This window comes from Octopus bimaculoides, chromosome 7 (genome assembly GCF_001194135.2).
Source record: "Octopus bimaculoides isolate UCB-OBI-ISO-001 chromosome 7, ASM119413v2, whole genome shotgun sequence".
Classification (NCBI taxonomy): Eukaryota; Metazoa; Mollusca; class Cephalopoda; order Octopoda; family Octopodidae; genus Octopus; species Octopus bimaculoides.
Genome location: NC_068987.1, coordinates 88,889,509 through 88,894,410, shown reverse-complemented (window position 1 = coordinate 88,894,410; position 4,902 = coordinate 88,889,509). Strand labels below are relative to the sequence as shown.

The following is a 4,902-nucleotide window of genomic DNA, read 5'->3' as shown; positions in this document are numbered from 1 at the left end:
AGAAAGGAACACAGAAATAAACAGGGAGAGAAAATAGAAAATAGAAAATACAATGCGTACACACTTTGCAGCTACAAGCCATTAAAGGTATAGTGAAAATATGTAAAACATTCTAGAAATTTGACCTGTATTAAGTGCGTATATAGACATATCGACGTATGTAAGCGTATGCATACATACATATCTACATAAAGTAAATCAAATGCAAAAAGTAAAAGGAAGGGAAGAACCTATAGAGTAGAAGTTACAAAGTAAGAGTATAACGTTTCAGAGAAAGTCCTTCGTTAGATACAAGAGAAAGACCAGGAAAAGTGGAAAAGGGAAAAGAGGGAAGCGAACCAGGGAATAAATGCATGTGATTAGGTTCACATGTTCGACCTCATATATATGCAAATACATATTCGAATACTGCAATTGATGTTGTCTAAATTTCAATGAAAGAACTTCGTTTCTGAGTTAGGAACCGGATCTCTGTCTGATAAATTCCGAAAGTAAAATCAGAACACCGTCTGTACCAAAAGTGAGCAACTGGCCTTGATAAATGAAGGAAACGCCTAGTAAGGGAATTCTGTGTGTGTGTGTGTGTGTGTGTGTGTGTGTGTGTGTGTGTGTGTGTGTGTGTGTGTGTGTGTGTGTGTGTGTGTGTGTGTGTGTGTGTGTGTGTGTGTGTGTGTGTGTATGTGTAGGACTGTTTCTTTCAGTTTCTGTCTACCAAAACCACTCACAAAGATTTGACTGGCTTGGGGCTGCAACCATTTAAAATTAAATCCAGATGTTTTTAAACTGTTTATCCCATACTACGACGAAAAAATAAGAAAGTAGGTGTAACCTTAAGGAGATTTAGCTGCTATTTCTAGCAGGTCAAGCGGCCATGTAGTACCTTCACCTCCTTACTGACTCGTCTGCACGGGTACTTATCTATGTATGTATTCTTATATTGATTTCTACTTTCTTTTACATTCCTTTTACAGTCACGAATTGATCAAGGCCTAGAAATTGCTATAAATGACATTTTGGAATGGTTTGCATATTTCAACAATTCTTGCTAACAGAAACTACTTGACATATTTGCAAGAATTCTTTTGACGGAGAAAATAAAATATGCGTGCAATATATAGAATTTAGTTGTCAAGCAGATATAACCATAACATAATCAATATTTGAAAAAGGAAATATCCATTGATACCTGACATGTGATTTGTATTTTATAGATCTATATTATAGATCCGCACTAATATACTATAATCAATAGTACGTGTAAGAGAATGGCAGACGTGCATTTAATTTTATCTTCTTTAACGCAAAAAGCCACATTATATATTCAGGAAACAATATCGTATTAAGTTTCAAGGGGCTAACCCTCCCACCAGGTGGAGCCGTAGTCACAAGCGGTGTGAAGCAGGGGCCTGAATTCGATGCTAAAATTGTGGGTGCTGTTACAGTAATACGCCGCTCCAGTATTCGATCCTCTGAAAGGGCATAAATGATGCGCCCTGTCTTCAAAAAGAAAACTTTTCCCAGTTCCCTTGAATTTTGAGAATAGCTCCCACCGAAGTGGCAGGGGAAGGCTGTCTTGCTCTTGGCGGCCCCGTTGAGTATTTGAGGAATCACTACGTAAAGCTGTCTGTGATACTGATACCTAAAGTTGGTATTGTGAGTTGGGAGGGGAATACGATATTTAATATACTAGCTGGTGTACCCGGTAATTCCCGGGGGTAAACATGTTCTATTGAAACGCCTTATTACTCTGATATAGGAAAGCAATTTCGTTACAACTGCCACAAAAGGTGTATTTTCCGTCACGAAAAAGAACAAGAACCTGTCAGCTGGAGGTGGGAGAGATTATTGGAGGTTGGCGAGAGAAGTTTTCGGAGATTGGCGAGAAAGATTGTCGGAGGTTGGTGAGAAAGGATATATGAATATATTAATAAAGTGTTTGAAGAAAGAGCAATAATGACGTTCACACTCACTGATGATCGCTCTCAGTAACTGCCCTTAGCTTACCGAGTTCTTGTTTTTATAACTATCGAAAAGCAGCCAGAAGGATATACATATTTTTGAGAACAAATGATTTCGTTGGAGGTCTGTTATCTCCATTCCGGCCAGTGGTGGCCTAGAAGAGATTAGAAGGGTGAAGTGGCAAAGATATGATTCTGCTTAGTGAAGGCATCTGGAAAATGTATAACTGCTGTCATTCAACAGAAAAACTATTGTTTTACCGTGAGAAAAGTGCCGTTGAAGTGTTAAGTGAAAGTTGGCAATCAAGGATCGAATCCACGCCATGCCTGCATAAAGTCACTACAAATACATTGTGGAATAAAAAAATTATCTACTGCCTTGGAAAAAGTGTAACTGTAAAAATGCAGAATTATCGGAGTAATAGGCATTCAAAAAAGTATGTATGTATAGAAATGTATGAATGAAGTATTTAAGGTTTAAGATTCAAATTAAGGAAGTGCAATAATAGTGTTTAGCAGTTCAAAACTGAGTAGTGAAATGCAGAATTAGGTCGGCTGATCGTGAGAATCAGATATTGACTGCTTCGCTAAAAACTGCAGGTGGTATGGGTTATTTCCCTTGGGTTGTTTAAATAAATATTAGTAATATGGAGTAGATAGAAGGATCCATTGGAGGGGCCCTATTATCGATTTTTCCCAGCAATCTAAGTATGTCACTAGTTTTCCAGACATGAGTTTTACTCATGTATCGAATAAAGTAATATTGTCTGCAAAGATTAGAAATTGTACACACAAAAAAATCAATATTCAAAGTAATCGAACATAAACAATGAAATGGGCTATTTCCCTTGAGTGTTAAAAAATTATTGTTCAGGTGCTATGGGTTATTTCCCTTGGGTGTTTAAAAAATTAGTTATATGAGGTAGATATAAAAGTCCCATCCAGGAGCCGTATTATCGATTTTTTCAACAATCTAAATATGTCATGAGGTTTCCAGACATGAGTTCTTATCACGTGTCAAGTTTCATCAAAATCAATAAAACGATGTAGGAGGAGTTAGATAACAACGTCACAATCAAACACACACACGGATTTTCCACATATATAGTATATATATACAGGGTGCATCATATATGCCCTTGCAATGGCCCTCTTAGCCTTTGTTCAATGTCCACCCTTTTCATTTTAACTGTCGTCTGTACTGTGTGTAAGTTGGTCCTATTAATATAAATATCCAGATATTTATACTTAAAATTTCATCACATGAGAGTCTCCACATTTTGCTTTCTCTCGTTTTGCATATATACATGTCTACATATTTTGTATTTTATACCCAAACTATTTAATATTTAATATATTTGATGTATCTAATTTGTTTATCCGCATAATTGCCTCTATACATACACACACACACACACACACACACACACACACACACACACACACACACACACACACACACACACACACACACACACATATAATATACACAAATATACTTACACAGAGCATAAAATGATAGAATACTAAGCAGAGAATACATAATTACTTAACTCAACGGCTGTCTCAGGAAGTTCGGTGTTACGTAATAATCGTAATTATAATATTCTGCTTGTTCCTATCTGTCTTTTTTTCGTATATTACACTTGCGTTATAAAGAGAAGTTCTAAATTAAATGGGGAAATATATATAGAGAGAGAGAGAAGGAGAGAGAGAGAGACTAGGAGAAAAGAAAGAACGAAACAAAGAATGATAATAAATAAACGAAAAGTGAATAGTTGAATCAGTGAAAAAATACGAAAGAGAATGAGAGAGAGAGAGAAAGAGAGAGAGAGAGAGAGAGAGAGAGAGTCTGGGAGAGAGAAAAAGTCTATATTATTAGAGAGAGGGAATGGGAGGTAGAAGGTTTATATTATTCTGCATTTGTCTTGTATAAACGAAGGCACGATCGAAATGTTTAACATAATGAAACAATGTAACGAAGATCTATAAATTTACGCTTTAAAAGATATATCGGTAGATAGTTAAATTAAACTGGAATTAACTCCGCAAATAACTGGGAGAGCGTTATTATTCAAATTTTTTCTTTTTTTTATGTTATTGGGTTTAAATCCTTATCAATATTATGAAAGTAAACAGATACACAGATCAACAGAAGGGAAAGTAAATACGATACGTTACTTAGACAGGCGGACGGATAGACAGGCGGACGGATAGACCGGCGAGCAAGCAGGTAGGCTGGTGAACCTACCGATGTATCAAAAGATATGCAAATTGAGTCATATATTAATAGATATACAAATAGATAGATCGCTGAACAGAAGTGAAATGAAAATATAAATATATATATATATAGCAAATATTTTCTATTGGTAAATAACTCGAACTAAGCCTTGTTGGTGGTTGGACAGCAAACAGTATCGTTTGCTTAGATATTTTAATTTCTTAAAATTCCCCCACTTAACGCAGGCGATTTAATGCAATTAACTGTGGTCTGCTCAATCGAAAACGTTTATTTATAAAATATGGACGACGATTAGACGACATTAGCTAAAAAGAAAAAGAACGAAAAGGATTAGTTTTCATTAAACATAGGCGCAGGCGTGGCTGTGTGGTAATAAGGTTGCTTCTCAAACGACATGGTTCCGGGTTCAGTCCCACTGCGGTAGACGGAAACTGAAAGAAACTAAGGCGGTGTGCACGTCGGGCGAAATGCTTAGCGGTATTTCGTCTGCGCTATGTTCTGAGTTCAAATTCCGCCTTTCATTCTTTCGGGGTCGATTGAATAAGTACCAGTTACGCACTGGAGTCGATATAATCTACTTAACTCGTTTGTCTGTCCTTGTTTGTCCCCTCTGTGCATAGCCCCTTGTGGGCAGTAAAGAAATGAAGAAACTGAAAGAAACCCGTCATATATATATATATATATATATATATATATATA

At 36.4% G+C, this 4,902-nt stretch overlaps 1 protein-coding gene across 1 annotated transcript in view; it reads right to left on the bottom strand.

Annotated features, from left to right (window-relative positions):
• LOC106870565 (QRFP-like peptide receptor) overlaps window positions 1-4,902 on the bottom strand; it is a 73,878-nt gene that overhangs the window by 61,163 nt on the left and 7,813 nt on the right. Inside the window, exon 2 of the mRNA XM_014916691.2 lies at window positions 4,140-4,205. The gene's annotated coding sequence lies outside the window, so the exon portion shown is untranslated. The remainder of the gene's footprint in view (window positions 1-4,139; window positions 4,206-4,902) is intronic.